The sequence below is a fragment of the Protopterus annectens genome, chromosome 3.part0, assembly GCF_019279795.1.
Source record: "Protopterus annectens isolate FY-2018-M chromosome 3.part0, PAN1.0, whole genome shotgun sequence".
Classification (NCBI taxonomy): Eukaryota; Metazoa; Chordata; order Ceratodontiformes; family Protopteridae; genus Protopterus; species Protopterus annectens.
The window spans coordinates 248,192,687-248,212,915 of NC_056731.1; the positions used below are offsets into that span (position 1 = coordinate 248,192,687).

The window sequence follows — 20,229 nt, forward strand, 5'->3', positions numbered from 1 at the left end:
TATCTGTACCCTCCCTCTGCAGGAGGCAGTGGTCCTACATTATGTATCTGCACATTGTACCTTGGTCCCTCTGATACTGGAACTCGGTGCTTTTTTACAGATTGGATTTGTCTGTAAACATAGGTTCATAGGTAAGTACTAGGCTATCTGCCCAAGGGCATTTATAAGCCTAGCCAGAGTGTGTTGGCTTTCGCCACACCCTTAGATTAGTTCCCTGTGCTTCTGACCAGCAGAGCCATTAGTTCCCTGCACCTGTGTCCAGCAGAGCCACTGCAGTGATCCCCGGAGTAAATTTTCTGTTTCCCATCCACCCGTCAAGTTTTCTCTTGAAGAGTGCCAGTGAGGGGCTCTGCCTGATGTATATTGGAATCTTGTTCCAAAGCATGGGGAGTCTCTGGGTCAGGAATCTATCCCTCCAGCGCGTCCTATTTATTGTTGTGGTAAGGTTTATATCCCTAGAGTGTGTGGCTCTCAGGGATTTTTTTTTTTTTTAGGTGGAGCATATCTATCAATTCTGGGTTGGACATGGCCTTGTATGTCAAGCAGAGATCACCTCTGAGTAAGCGGTATGCAACTGAGTACAGCTGGAGTTTCTTTAGTCGGGCTGCATAGGTCATCTGTTTGAGACCAGTAATCCTCTTGGTGAGGTACTTTTGTGGTCTTTCCAGATGTTGCAGGTGTCTTATAAGGTACCTCCCAAATGGGGCGTTGTATTCTATAATGGGCCTAATAAGTGATGAGTAGAGAGGCACAATAAACTCCTTTGTTCTGGATGAGAAGCCTTTTGAGATTAGGTGGGCCACATAGAAGGAATTTCTAACCACCTTGGCAATATGATTATCAAAGGAGAGATTGCTATCTACTTGGGTCTCCAGATCCCTTATTACTTTTTCTGCATTTAGGGGACTACCACCTATGTGGTAGTTCACGGGTACTTTTTTTCGAAAGAGGATGACTATGCACTTTTTGGCATTCAGCTTGAGGTCATGATTTTGACACCAGGTATCCGTCTCAGTGAGACCCTTCTGGAGGGTGTCTGTATCTGCCGGAGAATCAATTATGGCCCCTAGTTTGCAGTCGTCTGTGAACTTGGTCAGCCAAAGTCCTCCTGTGCTTGCCTGTACCTCTGAGAAGTATATACCAAACAGGAGGGGTCCTAGGACTGAGCCCTGGGGGATGCCACTTGTAACCAGTTTAGAGTCAGACCTAGAGTCTGCAATTCTCACTGTGTGGGTTCTGTCCATGAGCCAATTTGCAACCCATCTTGTAACGTAGGGGTTAATGTTCAAGTTGGTGAGTATGTGTATAATACCAGAATGGGGAATGGTGTTGAAAGCCTTTGCGAGGTCTAGGTAGGCTGTGTGGACCTCCTTACCCTCATCTAATGCCTTGGTAACTGCCTCAAAGAAGTCCACCAGGTTTAGGAGGCATGATCTGCCCTTAAAGCCAAACTGGGTGGGGTCCAAAGTTTGGAGGTTCCCAGTGTCTCTGTTAATGAGTTCCATGATGATGCGCTCCATAGCCTTGCAGACCAGGCTAGTCAGGCTTATAGGGCGATAGTTCCCGTGGTCCGTTTTGGTGCCACCTTTGTGGAGTGGGATAACTGTTGCTGTGCACCACCCTATAGGTATGTAGCCTGTAGAGAGGCTGAGTTTGAACAGTGTGTTTAGGTGAGGGGTTAGTTCATTTTGGAGCTCTTGTAAGAAACAGCCTGGGACACCGTCCGGTCCCATTGAGGCTGTGTTTTTGGCTTTGGATAGGGCTGTTTTAACCTGTGTGTCGGTGATTGGTGGGGCCTTGCATTCTTCTGGTATGGTTATGGGCCCTTTAGGGGGTGAGAGGGGTGTGAAGTTTGCACTGAACCTGTCTGCCAAAATGTTGGCAATATCAGTTGGTTCAGTGTATTTTGTGCCATTCTGCACCAACTCAGAGCAGATCTGAGAGTTTCCACTTAGGTTCTTGACATAGCTAAAGAATGCTTTGTGGTTATCTTTGAAGTCCTTGGCAATTTTTTTTTTTGAAGCTAACCTTGGATGATTTAATGAGGGATCGTAGTTTCTTGCTGATACTGATCGGGGATGTCTTTCCTTCTAGGGATTTTGCTCTTATCTGTACTAGTTTCCTCCTCCTATTGTAGAGCCTGTTTATGGCAGGGGTCCACCAGACTGGTTTCCTTTTCTTGGAGGAGTGAGGTTGGTTTTACTTGGGATAGCACAATCCATGCATTCCTGCAGATGATCATAGAGTACCTTTGTATAGGTTTCAGCAGCTTGGACAGCATTGTCCATTGGCATGGGGGCTGTGAACCTTTCCACCTCGGTCTTAAGCAACGTGAAGTTTGCTTTTGAAAAGTTTTTCACGGTGGTTTCTTTGATTGGAGTTGGGGCGGAATGTGAATATCCAGAGTGATTAGTCTATGGTCTGATCTAACCAGCGAGGGGTTGATGTTAGGTGAGGAACACCGGTCGCCCATGTTGGTGATGACCTGGTCCAATATGTTCCCTCTGGTGGGGGTGTTGACCAGTTGATCCAGGGCATTCGAGTTTATAAATTGTAGGAAGCGTTGGGCAAGGGAGTTAGTACTTGAGTAGTTCTCCCAGTTAATGTTTGGGTAGTTGAAATCACCCAGTATTAGGGTGTTTGGTAGGACCTTCATATTTCCCAGTGTCTCCAGAAGTGCGGAATGGTGGTCCTGGGTCATGTTGGGTGATCTGTAGAAAGCTACAATTTGGATTGCAGTTTTGCCTGTTGTTAGTTGCACTTGGATGATCTCTGATGCATCGTGCTGCGCCACTAGCCTGGAGGTGTGAGTATCCTTGATGAATAGGGATACACCCCCTCCTTTTGTGTTTTGGTCTGGGTTCTGTGGCTGAAAGGTATGGTATGAGTTATAGCCTGGTAGTGCTGGGGTGCTCTTTGGAGCCTTAAACCAGGTTTCTGTTACTGCACAGATATCAATGTTCTCCATACTGAGGAGTGCCTCAAGTGCATGCATTTTGAGGTTTAGACTTCTGGCATTGAGTAGCATTATCCTCAGTTTTTTGTTACTTGTGCTATTTACTGTGGAGGGTTTGTCTTTTGAGCCTTGCCTAAAAAAGGCAGTATGGGGGTCGACAAGAGCCTTTGCCAGTATTCGAAAGCCTAAGGGTGACAGATGCAAGTCATCCCTTGTGAAGCAACATGGCTTGTCGAGCATGTCATCCCAGGCAGACAGATACTGGATCTCCTTTGAATGACACCAGAAACTTAGCAAATTGTTGAAGTTGATCATTTTTTCTTTATACTGTGGCATCATTCTTGGTGAGGGTAGGATGCTAGGGTCAGGGTCATACCTGCCTGGGCTACATGATCAGAGAACTCTTCCATGTCTCTTTTCATGTAATCCAGGGAGGTACATCTCAGGTCATTCACACCAACATGTACAATGACAGAGTCGTATTTGTACTTGTTTTGGAGTGACCTGAGTTCTTGTGTTATGTGGTGGATCCTGGCACCTGACCAGCAGCTAACTGTAATCTTCTTCTTGCCCAGCCTAGTTAGTGGGACATCAGTGTGCCTGACTATAGAGTTGCCTACCACTAGTGTGTTGGGTATGTTATTTTGCCTTAAGGGCTGTGATTGCGTGGCACACTGATTATGTGAAGTATGTGTTTCATGGTTGGTGATGGGTTGTGGAGATTGCTTGGATGTCTACTTTGGAGGTCTCTGTTGCTTTTGCAGATTTTTATTTAGAGCCTCCGAGTATATTTTTGTGTATTTATGTGTGTTATTTGTCTGTGTTGGTTTGTTAGGTCTATGTGAGACTAGTGGTGTGTTGCAAGTATTACCCTTCTCCTCTTGACAGTCAGTTACAGTCTGAGGTTGAGAGATCTTTGCCTCCAGTCTGGCTGTAGAATTGTATCTCTCGCATATATTGGTGGTAGGAGGAGAGGGTTGTCTGTGTACATGAGGCAGTTGTAACATTGCCTCAAAATGCTCAGATTCACCAGTTGGACTGGAGAGTACACCGAAAACTGCCCTTTGGACATGCCTGAATAGGTAGAGTGAGCTGTTTTTCTGATTGACTGGTGTGGACGAATAGAGAGCCTTGTCCTTCTGGACAGTATAAGGGGGGCTAGTGCTAGGGGTATTTAGTGCTTGTTATGCATTTTAAGCAAGTGCTGGGCTGTAAAATGAATGGTTTGAGTGTAAGTTGAAGGTTTGTCTAGTTCCAAGGGAAAATCTGAAGAGTAGACTTCGTGGAGTCCGGAATAGTTTAACCTTAGCTAACCAGTGCTGCCCGGCGAGCAAAACCGCACAAATGCGGTTTTTATATCAGAAAGATTAGAGGGATAGAAATTAGCCAATAAAAGTACAGTTTCTGGGCAGAAACCACTCCTCCAAGGGCAGGTAGGCTGCTCAGAGCTCGCCACTCTCACTGGTGAACAAAGAAACTTCCTTTTTGCCCATGTAAGGTATAGCCAAAGACAGAAGCTTAAACACAGTCCAGTTGTCATCAGGTATCTGAAACTGGACTTTTCTAGCTTAGTAGGTCGGGAAAATAGCAAGATTTTTTTGTTTTTTATGGAGAGTTTTTTTGAAGAAAACAGTAGAAACAAATGCAAAAACACTTTTATAGTGCAGTAATGGCTGTCACACTTGAGTGGGAAGCCAATAACAGTTAAAAATACAATTTACAACAAAAAAACAAATTTTAAAGTGCAGGCACAAATAAATGCAATTTCAGTGTAAAATGAGCGTTCTGAGAAGCAATAAACTCCAGAAACGAGCGTTTAGGCGGAAATAGCAACAAGAAAAAACAGAAAATGATACTTAAACACTACAAACTCTCCTTTTGTCTCTCTGGCGTTGTAGGTCTCTGACGGACACCTGGGCAGGATCTGCTGAGCTTATACAAACATGAAAACTGCACAAATGCATTTTTTATATCAGAAAGATTAAAGAGATAGAAATTAGCCCAAAGTGGTCAATAAAACGACAGTTTCTGGGCAGAAACCACTCCCCCAAGGGCAGGTAGGCTGTTCAGAGCTTGCCACTCTCACTGGTGAACAAAGAAACTTCCTTTTTGCCCAAGTAACGTATGGCCAAACACAGAAGCTTAAACACAGTCCAGGTATCAGCAGGTATCTGAAACTGGACTTTTCTAGCTTAGTAAGGCAGGAAAATAGCAATATATTTTTTTTTTTCAAGAAAACAGTAGAAACAAATGCAAAAACACTTTTATAGTGCATAACTGTACATTCCTCTCTTATGTTCTTGCAGCACTGTTTTAAATATGAATCTCAATGCTATGTTTTACTATTGTCTGTAGCTTTTCTGCTGACGTGTCTCAGAATCTGGTTACTATATTTTAACATTTGCTTAATAAGAGGAGCAGGTACATGTTGCAAATTTTGACCTCTCTGAGTCGCAAACACACAAATCTTTACTCCTGGACCTAGTAGTAATATTGTACATCTACTGAGTTCTTTTGTGTGACCCTGAAACTTTTGTCAGTACAGCAGATCTTCAGTATCATCGGGTTTCTGTTTGTGCTCATTAACTTTACTGAACCTTACTTTTGGTATGGGGTGTGACTTCCCCACTCTGGGCCTGTAATCAAGGAGCCTGAATCCTCACCATTGATACTGGAGAGGGACTTTCACTTGAATACAAATGGATACAGTCAGTATTTCCAGATGCAGACTTCTCTGCATCAAGCACAGTTTGTCTTAAGAGCTCACAGGGAATGCGCTCAGTCCAGGGGCTGATTCCTCCCTCTGTCTGTCCAGATCCCCAATAAGACTCCCCACTGGCACAGCTCAGAGTTGAGTCCTTAGCTGGGGTTCCAAGTGAAGTCCTCCCACACCCTCTCTGTGAAACCAGTGCTTTGTGCCCCTGCTCCAAGCCGCTGACACGCACACACATTGAGATTTGATTTCCGTGTGAGCATACACACACACACACACACACACACACACACACACACACACACACACACACACACACACACACACACACCTGGGGAAAGGGTGGCACAGATTCACCTGCTGTGCCCCCTTCTGCCTGGACTATAAGGTAGTTATCACTGCCAGCAGAACCCCTGCCAGCTACTTTAAAGCTTTTACAAGGGTGCCCAATTATACTGAGTGAAATTAATATTAATACAAATGATAATGTTGACCAAGCAGCAAGGCTTTCAGGATTAGCTAGAGTTATCACCAAATAAATATATGCAAATACTTTCAAAGCTTAAATATTTTTCTAAAAGGACCAGCCACAATGAAAAGGTTAACTATATTTAATAATAAATAATAAAATAACATGAAAATACTAAATATCAATGTACAGTAAACACCAGAGTTTCAGTCACAGAGAATATTAAAAATAATACCAATGGAAAGTTTCACACAGTTATAAAAAACAGTATTTAGCTAGTCTCATTATTTATTCCTTATTGAATAAAAGAATTACTGATCCTACTTACTAAATAGAGCAAGGTAAGATGGGTGAGTGGTCTTTATGTCAGATTCAAGATGATGCAGAATGCTGCTGAGACTTCAGTCTCCTCTAATATTAAAACATTATTTTTATACAGAATAACATCACACACATCTGGTCATCTGACTCTCTTTCCTGCACTATCCTGCATCACTAGAATTAGATGAAGCTACCATCTTTTTTTAACTGGCCACAAGAGTACACTAGGTGGAATGAAACATTTGTATTTTGCCACGTTTTGCCCACTGTTTAATACTTTCTCTGATATAATTTTCATTTGAAATTGCTTACTTTTTCTAATATGATGGCATTCTATCATGTGAGTTCATCACTCTCACTCTGTTTTGCTTTGCCAGGCCACAGTATGTTTTATTCTATGCCAAAAGATCTGGATAACATGAGAGCAGATCTTGTGATATATGAAACTGTAACATTGATGCTAAGAATTTTTATCCTGACAAATCATAGGCATTACACTATAAAATCTGTTGCACTATAAAATCTGTTGTATCTTGTCTCTCCAGAGTACTTTGTTGACTAAATCTGTGGTTACTCCTAGCATATTTAATGCATCCATGCCCAGTATGGTAGAGTCACACTGGGGGATGCATTCAAAATTAGACAAATTTCTTTACTTGACACAACTTTCCTTCTGTTAGGAGACCAGTGGCCTGCAAGTCTGACTGGTGACTGGACTGTAGTAAAGCTTTTTTGTAGTAGTTTGTTTGAAAATACAAGTATTTCTCTGTACATTTAATTAGAAAAAACACTATCCTTTGACATTTCTAATCATGCAGGAAAAATGGAAAATTACTCCTAGCTATACATTAAATTATGAGTCTCCTATAGTCTGGAGATACTGTGATGTATGCTAAACTCCCACATTCCAAAATTATCTAAACTTAATACATCTGGTTATTTATTTTCTTAGATTCTTGCATTTCAATGATCTTGTGATAATACACATCAATTATAGCTGAACATTTGTAATTGCACAATTAACTGTTCATGTATACTGTATTTTTCAAAACCACACATAGCAACTGTGTGCAAAATGGAGTTGGGGAAACCATTTTATATTTACACAACAGCTATCAAGATGCCTTTTCTTTTTTTATGGCAAACCATCTGAGCTTCCTTCTCTCGTCTGCCAAAACAGTTCATCTGTGTGCAACATTTTGTTTTGCTATGAAAGCATTTCCTGTTTGGTATGTTCCATGTTGACTAAACCATCCTCCAATTGTTCCATCATTTGGCTGCATGAAATGGCATTTTCTCCTTCTTCATGTATCATTTTTTAAGTAATCTGTAGATAAATTTTCCTTGTTCAAAACCATAACAGAAAAGGTATCTTTTTCTGCAGCCTCTACTATAGCACCATTCTCCTCTTGCTCCATCTTGCAACCATCCTGTAACCTACTGCTGGAGATGCCAATGGGACAAAAATAGTATGATAAGTTACCCAATGCTCTGGTCAAATTTCCCCTAGAAGTATAAATGCCACTTTGAGTCTCCCCCTGAACATAGGCCACTAACCCGGTCAAAAAAGGATGGGTGGATGGATGAATAAATCAACAAATAAATAAACAGTTAATATTTTCAGGAGAAGTTGTTCATGGGAAGGTCTGCTTTGAGATCAGGTATTTTTGGTACTTGCGTATTATTGCAACCAGATTTTGGGGTTGCGAAATTCGGTTCCAGGAACAGAAACAACTTCAGGAAACACTGTTTGGTGTTATTTGAAGTTGTTATTGCAGAAAAATAAATTTGGAGTACCTTCAGGCTGACAAACCTTTCAAGAAACCGTCTTCCTGTTTTGCGTGCATTACACACGCACACTTGAATTGTTATGGAGGCTCTCTTTCTGACGAACGGAAAGCCTGCCATGCAATATTACAAGCAAAGCTAATTACATGTGTGATTCTACACTTATTTTGGTAATAAGGACATGTATGTAACCTGGTATGCGATGTAATGCTTTATTACATGAAAACTTAAACAGTACACTAACACTGATGGACTGTATATCCTATGTAAAACCAAACAGATTTACTTTACTTTACTTTAGCTGTTGCTCCAACTTCTTCACTGCACTGCTCACCTTTACAAAGTGTATGTCATGAAAAAAACCCCGACATGCTGTCATTTAAGTCCATAAAGGAACAACAACAGTATGTGTTAGCATTTTATTGATAAGACTCCAGGAAACAAACTGTATTACTGAAAAAAACACAGTATTTCACATTTCAACAACATTAACAAACACATTTCAGGATCGGAAAGCAACCGTTGCTGCCGTGAAAGATCTGGTTGCGATAGTACGTAAGTACCGTATTTTTTAAGCAAACAAGGTGTTTAGGATAAGATAGGAGTCATACATCAGAGGGAAGAAAGATCAGTTCCCATTGCTGTTTCCTCTTTCTGCAGTTGTGGATGATTTTTGTTGATTTATTAGAGTTGTCTGTATTGCCCCAGTTTCAGTAAATCTACAAAATGTATTGGCTTTCTGGTGCTAACAATGAGTAAGCGGTTTGGTAGTTTAGCTTGAGTCATTACTTATAACAAACTCTTGCAGTGAAAGCCCTGCAGTCTTAAGTGAAGTTTTATACTCCAGTATAGAAAGACAACAGTCTGACCTTGTAACTGGCCTTTTACTCTTTGCATGTCTTGGACTCAGTGTCATGCCTAAGCTCTAGCTATTTAACAGATCTGCAAGATAGCAAAACATGAGCTATTACAGATATTACTTCATTTAATGTGCAATGTGTAGCATAAAGATTTTGCTAGTATGGTGGTGCGATGCCTGATAAGTTCAAGCAGCTGAAGTGCTTCTGGAATCTGAATAACATTCATCACAGAAAAGATAATGAGCTTCTTTATACTAGAACCAGTCTGCTTCAGCTTTCATCCAGAAATGACTTGCCATTTCTTGTGGTAATTTGATTCTGAAAAAACATTACAGATTTAACATCTTTTAACTACTTGCTCGGTCTGTTCAGACATCTTAGTCTAATACAGAACTTCACATTCTCTTCATTTACAGTAACGTATACCCAAGTATGAGTCATGTATCGTGTGCATTGCATCTCAAAATTTTGTGTGAATTGCAGTCTTGTCAACTTTAAACCTTGTATACATTTAAGCTGTTTATGCTCAATCATTCATGCTTAGTCATTCATGTCTTTAACATTTGCATTTCTCTGTCCAGTGTTGTGTACATTCTCAACTTTTCAATACAAATAGTTTGGAAGTAATCCATAAAAATGTTAAAATCTTTATTTAGCAAGTCTTTCCATTCAGTTACAACTAAACACTGTTAAGCATAGTAGCTGTATGCATAAATTCACCTGGTCTATAATGATCATAAGTTATTTTTTTACAAGCTCAACACCATTCTTTCTTATCTTGCTGATATATTTTTAAGAGTCTTAAAAGAGCTTTAATGCTGTGTAGTTACTTGTGGTCTGACTCAGGTGTAACTGCTTTGCTGTAGGTATAATAATGAAACTTTTGATTAGCACTTTAATCATCTTGTTTTATTGTAAACTATATATATATATATATATATATATATATCATACAGGTAATACAACATATTTAATTTCTGTTTGTTTGTTTGTGTCTTTTGGCTTTTCCCGGTTAGGGGTTGCCACAGCAGAGCTCCGGTCCGCTAATGATTGGCAGTTAATTTTTATGTACCGGCTTGCCAGACCTGACGCACAACCTTCGTCAAAGGTACGCCCATTCACGCATGTCTCAATGCAAAACACGCTCTAGCTGAGAATCGAACTGGACAGCGTCTTACTGCGAGGCGACAACGCTACAGTAGCACCACCACCGGGTAGTAACCTTCTGAATTGTCGGGACTCACAGTGCCATTTCTAAGAATGTGGAGAATGAATGACTGAAAATCCAGACGTATGTATGCTAAGTCTGTGATTTTAATTTCTCAGAATATTCCCTTTTCTACAAGGTTTGGTGATCTCAGCTTGATATATACAAGTTCAGGGGTAGGAACTTGCTCCAGCAATAAACTAGTTTAAAATTGAAAAACAATGTTCAATATTCACTCTTCTTTTATATTTTGTACCTTTTTTGGTATTCCAGTACTTTGCATTGCAAGTCCTGATATTTCAATAGAAAATGTCAGTCTTCCTCAGCAGGACATGAGGTTTAACCACACTACTTGACCCCAATATTTTCAGTAATACATTTCAGCTCAGCCCATTCTGATAAGTACAATAAAATATTGAAAGAATAAAAAAAAAACTTTATACTTATAAAATGTCCTAATTTTTTTTCACATCTTTTTAATCTCTAGCTGAGAGAGCCTGTTGGTAAACTATTTCTTATACATGTGATTTCACTTTCATCATCTCAGAGGGATCCATTCTCTTTCCTTTTCTCATTGTCACTTTTTCCCTAAACAAAACAATTGTTCTTAGTAGAACTATTTATTGTCTGTTCCAATCCCCTTTCATAGATATTTGTAAAATGTGTAATGGCAGAGATATTTTCCCTTACAGCCACAGTTGCCTAAACAACTCCTGCATATATTTCTTAAACCCACTCAGTTTGTAAAAATTCCAGAATGTATATAGCCAGCTTTCTGGTAACATCTGTTTCACATAGGCAGTTGTTTGAAATGTTTGCAGACATTTTACATAGTTTTTCAGGAATATAAAAATATTTGTGAAGGAATTTCCAGGCAAAAATCTGGAATTTTCTAATGTGTACTACCTTCATTCCTTCTGAAGGATTTTTGACGTTGCTTAGCTGTTAAATGATAATGCAACATTTCTTCCAGATTTCTTTTTGACTTTTGCCTCATCCCATATTTTGTTTACTCTGTCATCTGATACAGTCTCAAAACCAGTCTCTTGAATATACCAGTAGAATCACACATTTTAGCCAGAACCTTTCCCCATGATGGTGTTTCTGTTAAAGAATTAAGTACTGTCTTTATATTTTTATACACTTGCTTACATTTTCTGTATGCTACGTAGTCCCTCCTTATGTGCAGAAACTAATCCACATATCTGTCCTAAGTCAAAAAAACTTGAGCCTCTTTCCATTTTCCCCCAGGATTTAAGCTGTGGGTACTTACATGTCCAAGTCAGGAATTACTGCCCCTCTTTATTAAAAACAGCACTTGCTTTAATTGGAGCAAATCAGTGTCTTATTTCCTCAGTCTTTCCTTACTTTATTAACCTGTTGTGCCCCTCTCTTGTCAATTACAACAGGCCTTCAGAATAGGAATTATTTTTCAGTCAAAAACTATGTGGGTTATTACTTTACTACTTACTTACCAAGTTCTATGCATTTTCCTCATCATTCCCATAATGCCATAAACTAAAACATTTTAATTGAGAGGTTTTCCAGTATGCATTCAGATCTGGAACTCCAAGGTCACCCCATTGACTTGGGAGTTGCAGTTTTTCCTAAGACACTCTAAATGTATCTTTTCTTTCACACAAAGCCTATTTGAGCAAGTTTTAAATCCCTAAAAAAAGTCATTCCCTGGATTTAACAGAATTGAAACAGTACTGTGTGTGAAGGACAACACAAACATCTTAATTGGCCTGCACTTTTTGATTGAAGTCCAAATCTTAATGACTTCCATTTCCCTGACGATCCCTTTTCACCCTGACATATGTTACTCTTAATGTATTCTCCAAATTTGGGGCCAGTAATATTTCCAAGTATTTAGTATTCTGATCTGGCTACATGTCAGAATACCTTTCCTTGAAACTTGGAGAGAGTTAGCAGTTAATGGGAACAACATTTACCCTGTGTCCTGAACTGTTATCAGACTTTCTCAGGTCTATCTTATTCAGTGGATCCTTTATATATACTAGTATGTCTTTGACATATAATTCCAATTTCTTTTTTTTTTCAATAATTCTTTATTATTTTTCAACTTATTGATACAAATATTTGAACAGAAAAAGAAAAGAAAAAAAAAAAACAGGTAATTTCCAAACAATGAGTCTAACCACAATTCTACAACATATGTACACTATTTACATGAATGCTTCCATCATTTAACAAAAAGAAATAGAGAAGAACATATGAAGAATCTTATCAGTAGGTCTAATATCTTGTAATAGTATAATTTCTGATAACATTTTGATTTTATAGTATATATGTCCAGGGGTTTAGCTGGGCTCGCAACATTAAGCCAGTAAAATATAAAAAATTTGTTTCCATATCTTCGGATTATTTGTATTTTTGCTATGGTCATTGATTAATAATTTGTGGGCTAATACATGTTTTATCGCTAACATCTTGAAGTTGTCCCATGAAGTTTGAGATGGATTCAACCAATTTGTAGCTATGTAGAGTTTCATTAACAAAAAGATATTTAGAAGTATGGCCATTTGGGATCTAGATAAATAGTTTGGAGGGATATGTAATATCATAAATTCCCAAGAAAGCATTGAATTTTGATAACCCATCTTTTGGAGTTGAAGTTTTAAAGAATTCCAAAGTTTATATATACATTTACAGCTCCAGAACATGTGAAGGAGGTCAGCAGTTTGATCTTTACAGTATGGGCATTTAGGAGAATTTTTAGAGTTAAATTTATGCAAGCTAAGTCGTGTAAAGTAAGCATTATTAAGTATCATCAGTTCCGTAAATGTTAACTTTTGAAGAGAAATTGATTTTACTGTTAAATTAATTGCTTTTATTATTTTACTTTCTTCAATCAATGGTATTTTTTCTTTCCAATAATTTGACAAAAGGACTTGATTTTGATATTTAAAGTCTTTTATCAGTTTACATGTAGATGTTATAAATGTGGTATCTTGTAGAAGGGCTTGCCATAGATTTGTACATTTCGCTAAGTCCTCATCGTTAATGCTAAAATCTTTAAAGTAGCTTATGGATATTTCTTTAATCTGTCTCAGTATGACTAAATATGATTTGGGAAGATTAATTTCCTGTCTTAATTCATGAGTTGAATATTTGAGATATGGGTACATATCAAAAAGAGTTAAATTGATTATAAGTGGAAAATTTTTTTAGATCTATTAGTTGATTATTAATTCTCAGGTTACGATTCCTATGAAAAGGTTGGAAGGTCATCATATGTTGGATAATATTTAACGATATAAAGAAATTTTGTAATAATGTTATATTTATTTTAATGTGTTCCATTATAGCATATGATTTAAACGTGTCTTTTCCTAGGAAAGGTAATGATTTAGGATTAATATTCAGACTTACAACATGTTTGTAATACAGTTTTAACCAGTTTGGTGACTATTTATTACTACGTGTATCGTAATTAGCAATTCTTAAAATTCTATTAGAATTTATTATTAAATAGTATGTTTCAAAGTTGGGTAAGTCTAAACCCCCTCTATTTTTCAGGGTCATCAATTTGTTGTATAATATTCTGGTTTTCCTTGGTTCCCATATACATTTAGAAGATTCTGTGTGAATTTGTTTAAAGAACTTTTTAGGGATTAGAACTTCAGTAGATCTGAAAATATATAATAATCTGGGTAATACGTTCATTTTAATAATTGAGACCTTCGCTAGTGGTGGTAATTTCAAATTATTCCATCTCCTTAAGTCAGATAGAACGTGATCCCAATTTAGTTTAATGTTATTGATATAAAAGTCTTTATTATCTGTGGAAAATGTAATACCTAAATATTTAATCTTTTCTTCAGATTTTACTTGCCCTATCAATGGTAAAAGTGAAAAGGGTTTTGGAGTTTTTAAAGGGAATAAATTGTTTTTTTTTAAGGTTTATTTTATAGTTAGATATTACTGCATAGTCCTCAACCGTTTTTAATAGTTTTTGGGTATCTGAAACTGGTGTTGTACAGTATATATTAAGATCATCCGCAAAAGCAGCCATAGAAATCTTGGTACCATAAAGTATTGGGGCATTATGGTATATATTTTGTTTAATGTGTAAAAATAAAGGTTCTAGATATAAATTAAATAATATGGGGGGATAAGGACAGCCTTGGCGGGTTCGATTTTTAATTTGAATCCTTTTAGAAAAGTTTTTATTGATATATAAAGATGTATAAGGATTATTATATAATATTTGTAATATTAGGATAAACTCGTGAGGTATGTTAAAATATGGTAAAATATCAAATAGAAACTTTATGCTAACTCTATCAAAGGCCTTTTGTGCATCAATAATAAGTGCATACATATTTAAATTCCTTTGATTGGCATACAAGATTAATGTATGAAGTGTTAAAGTATTGTCACTGGTTTGTCTAGCAGTTAAAAAACTGGCTTGTTCATTAGATATTATTAAATTTGTTATCTTCTTCAATCTATTAGCTAGTATAGAAGTCAGGATTTTCATATCTATATTTAAAACTGAAATGGGCCTCTAATTATCTGGGTTTTTAGAATCCAAATTTTCTTTAGGTATAAGAATTGTTTTGGAAGCATTAAAGTGAGGGTCATTCATTTTATTATTGATTATATAATTAAACGTATATGACAGTATTTTACCAAAAGTATTACAAAAAGTTTTATAAAACTCTGCGGTAAGACCATCTGGGTCTGGCGCTTTATTGGATTTCAACTTTTTAATTGTATTTATTATTTCTTCAGTGGAAATTGGTTTAATTAAATCTTTCTGTGAGTTATCTATTTTCGGGAAATTAATTTTTTGTAGAAAGTCATTATTAATCATATTTGTAAGTAATTCATCTTGCTCACCATAAATTTGGAAGTATATTGATTCAAATATATTTATAATATCCTCAGATTTTGTGTATAGTTTGTTCTTGGAAAAGTATTTCTGGAATTTGAGAGGGTAATTTAGATTGGTTAATAATCCTTGCTAATGCCCTTGATGGTGTTTGAATATGGTTAGCATATCTTGCAAGCATTTTATTTTCATGAAATGTCAACCTGTTATTTTGAATCAAGAAAAGGTCTTTCTGACATTTTAATAATTCTGTTTCTGTTTGTCTGTTATGATTCTGGATTAAATCCTGATCTAGTGTTTTAATTTTAGTCTCTAACATTTGTATATCTCTGAGTTGGATTTTTTTATAATATGAGGCTTTTTGAAGAAAAATCCCTCTTACCTGAGCTTTAGTTACCGCCCATTCAATATCAGGTGTATGTTGCTGTTTAGTTAATTTAACTAGTAGGGAATTGAGAATGTCTTGAATTTCTTGGATTATTTCTTCTTTATTTAACAAGTTTGGATTTAGAGACCAATTATAGCCCCTATGTGGTAGACTGTTTCTAAGGTCTTTAGTAAAATTTAATGTAATCTTAGAGTGATCAGATAGATAACGAGCTTGAATAGTTACTAAGGGATCAAGATTAATCAGTGTTTCTGAAATTAAAAAAAAAAAGTCTATTCTAGACCACATTTTATGACAAGTTGAATAAAATGTGAAATTATTTGTGTTAAGAGGATTGTTAACATATTTAAAGGGATCATATAATTTAAATTCATACTTAATTTCTCTTAGTGCTAATACTGCTTGACTATTAAATGACCTTTGTGGACTTGATTTATCCAATTTAGGATTCTGATAGGCATTCCAGTCCCCTTCTATAATTATATAGTGATTATTATATTGGTTTAAAACAGGATAGAGTGATGCTATGAAAGAGTGTTGATTATTACATGGTGCATATATGTTGAGAAGTATAATGGGTTTATCGTAAAGAGTAGAAGAAAAAATCACATAGCACCATCTTCCCTCTTTATCAATTTTAGAATCTAGTATTTTTTCTTGGTATTGATTTTTAATAATTAAGTTTTGCCTTCTGAGGCTATAATTTATCTTATCCATTTTTTCTTTTTAATATCAATCCATTGATCATTGGTCAAATGAGTTTCTTGAATTAATATAAAACATGCTTTAACTTGCAGAAATAAATGGAGAAATAATTTCCTCTTTTTCAAGTTCTGGAGCCCTTTAGTATTCCATGAATCTATTTCCCACATTCCAAAAACCTTATTTTGCGTAAGTATTCTATAAATTGGAGAAAATATAATAAATTCGGTTGAATTTTAGACATAAGTACTCTATGAAAGCATTCTTGAAATCCCATCCCATACCAGTGCCTACCCACTATACCCCTGGACCAGGGCATATATAGGTCTTTAACGTAGTAAAACACTATAAAGATTAATAAAATTGACACATGTATATTATGCAAGTTAAAATATATAAAATAGGTAACATATAAAAAACCTATATAATCTACAACTATGTCTACAAAGCCTAACCTATACATTCCCTATTGAACACTACTATTCATCTACATCTCTTGCTCTATCTGTTTAATTGAATGAGTCAGAGAAAAAACATAGTAAGAAAAATATGAGTATCATCACTCATCTCGATTAAGCTTGCAATGTCTACTTTAATAGTAATATTTTAGTATATCACTAGAAAAATATTCCCAGATTAATTAAACCATTATGTTCATGAAATCTACCACAAACTAGTTTAACCTTGATTATATGTGTACCTACATTTAAACCTAGAATCCAATATGGGACACTAACATCAGGTATAGATACATTAAGCAACCTGAATTCGATCTAAAATGTCTATTATTTGAAGAAAAGATGATACAAATTTTTGTAAATCAGACCTATATAGGTAAATAAACATATATATAGAGAGATTCAATAGCCTAGTCCCTACTAATCTTAAGTCATTAAACAAGTCATCATTATTTATGCCTTTTCAGAAAAATCAAGTTTAACAAAAAACTTATTTAAAACTGAAAAAAGTTATATCAATAAATAACAAAAGGATTTAGCTTCAACCTTTGGACACCAAAGCTTCCATAATTATAAAGTATATAACATATACCTGGTGTCATATACACCACTAATATATGTTAAAAATATTTTAAATAGTCCTATCTGCTACACTGGTAAGACAGAAATCGACAACACTGCTTCATACTACTATACACTATAAGAATATTACGTGTAACAAAATAGCTGTAAACATATGTTAATTTCTTAGAAAGATTAAATAATCTCTTACATTGTACTCTAAAACCTAAATAAAGAAAAGTGTAACATCAAAATGTATCAGCTATCTCAGTGTGCTTAACCACAAGATTATCATACTATTGTTCAGTAAATTCCATATTTAGTAATATATATGTAAGTGATATAATTCCAATTTCACTTCATCCTGCCCAGTATTAAAACCCCCTAATAATAACTTATGCCAATATTAAAGTCAGTTGCTCTAAATAAAATACTAATAATATAGGGGAAAGTGGACAATCATACCTGGTATTCCACTCATGTTAAAAGTTGAGGTTAATTCAGCTTTTATTTTAATACACGAAAATGCTTCTTTGTAAATATTTTTGCCTAAATTTATAAATTCACCAGGGAGCCCATCAAACTTAATAAATAGTATTAAGAATTAATAGTAAATTAGTAGTAACCTTTGCAACATCAACCTTCTCCTCAGTACTATACAATTCTGTATACTCTTAGTGGGCTCTCATCTGGTTTTTGGGATTTAGTATAAGATATTCTTCTAATCTGCTTTGCTTGTCACTCTGAAGTTATAGATCGCATTAATTTTCGAGCTTGATCACATTTGCATATCTGTCACCCCTCCCATAAAGTCATGAATGTCATCCACTTTCTGATTATTGCCACTTCTTCCACGTAAAGCTTCATGAGGTATCTTGAAACCAAAGCAGTATCTTAGAATGGTCCTACTTTATATGCCCCTTATCTGGGTGTATTATTTCATGTATTCATCTTTTTCTTTTAACTTGCCTTATTCTTGTAGTCACATTTTTCTGTACTCTGGGTGAATTACACCCCAAAACATTTACATTACTTTCATTCTAACTGCCTGCCAGTCTCCAATAGTAAATTTACTCCTTGATGTGTATTCTAAATATTCCCATTTAACATTTGCATAATCAGGCCTTTCAGGCATTTATTTAATCCAACCCTACATCCCTTGCATTTTTAATGTGCATGTCATGTCTGAGCATCATTCAGAGCTCTGGAAATATATACCACTGGTTTACCTTCCTTAAATAATGCTGTTTCAAACCCCTGTTTTCTAGCATCCACGTGAAGCATTGCTGCTTTTGAATTGTAAAAGAACTTCAAAAGCAGTAATCTCAGTAGCTTTTAAACCATCTCATACATTCTGTGTTATTCTTCTGACCAGACTCATGCAATGTCTTTCTGTAACAGCTTCCTGAGTGGCAGTATTATAACTGCCAAGTTTGTAATGAAGTAAAGAGGTTACACTTTACCAAAAAAATCACATTGCATGCATTGACTTTATCTCAGTGTGTTTTGAGACTGTCAGAAGTCAAAACTTGACCCACATACTTGAGTAGTCAGACAGATTTGACATGTTTCTTTTAATTTTCTATTTTTTCACCCCACTCTGTTTATCAGCTTGGTAAATCACAAGTTATGCCTCTTGTTGATAGTTTTGACAATCTAACTCTTGAGCTATTTCAGATACTGTCCTTTGAAATAGTTCTGGGGCTGATGATGTTCTAGAAGACTGTCTAAGAAATCTACATCAACCTAGAGAGGTGATGAATGTATAAAGTTCGGCCATGTAGTGCATCTTTCAGTGACCTCTCCCCCCTGGGTGTATCGTGTCTGGCCACTCTCCAGTGTGATGTCATTTTGGGAATACCCATACATACGTCATTGCTTTTATCACTCCCATTTTCTACTGCTTTAGATATCTCAAAAGATGGCAGCCTTTTTGAGGTTAAGATCTTAACTTAATAAAGAAGGACATGAGGTTTATGCGATACCAGTTTTACAACCACAGGCAAATAAGGTCAGAGCTCATCCTTGTCTCCTCTCGGTGACCGAGAGAGGTGCTTTTTCATACTTTATGGTCCTTAGCTACACTCTTCTGGTATAAGCCAAGGAAGTACCCTTTTGATAGGGAGACAGCTGTTTGCTGTTTGCAGCATGACTGCTCTATTTAGATCATCTACTTCTGTTTTCAGACCCAGAAGTCACTGAATCTGCCAGAAACACTTAAAATCATCAGACATGCTTTGCTGATTGGAAAAGGTTATGTGTCTAGGTGGAAGAAGATCCTCTAGATGAACCAATTTGTTTGGGTTCAGACACTTGGTTTAATTGTGTCTTAGTTATCTCATGGTCAGTCTAAATAGTTTGGGCATTTTTCTGCATTACAGCTTTGTGGAGGTCGGACCACTGCCTAGCAATAGTTGATAAAACAGTTACTTAAGAGTTTTGCACCGTGGCCAGACTTTGAGCAACTATTCTTCTGTTTATGACTTTAACTTCAAAATTGACAGCCTTGCGTTTTCTCTGAAGTCACTTGATCACTACCTCTGAAGTTCATTTCTTAAAAGACTTTTTTTCTTTGTAACCATTACCTCTTCCCTTAGGATCTCTTACCTCCAAACCCTTAGTTGCAAGGAACCAGAGTTTGTCTTTCACAAGGCTCGGGTGTCCCTAAAAATTGATCCATATCCGTCTGATAGAGATTTAATAACTGTTTTTAAATCTTGGTAGTAATCTGTCTGTTTTTTTTCCTGGTGCAAAATCCAGAGGAGGGTTTACCATCATATCACTTGCATGTAGTGGCAGCTCATGTTCTACGTGAAGAAGACTACACAGGTTCAAGGAGATGGACCATTTAGCTTTGTTGTAGGTAAAGAGGGACTTTCAGTGGCTGGGTAAACCCTTTCTAGGTGGATTCTAACCATATTACCTTTTGTGGCTAGCCATCTACC

General features: G+C 36.5%; 1 protein-coding gene across 1 annotated transcript in view; it reads left to right on the plus strand.

The window, feature by feature from the left end:
* ULK4 (unc-51 like kinase 4) overlaps positions 1-20,229 on the plus strand; it is a 4,087,308-nt gene that overhangs the window by 843,412 nt on the left and 3,223,667 nt on the right. The gene's annotated exons all lie outside the window — the stretch shown is intronic.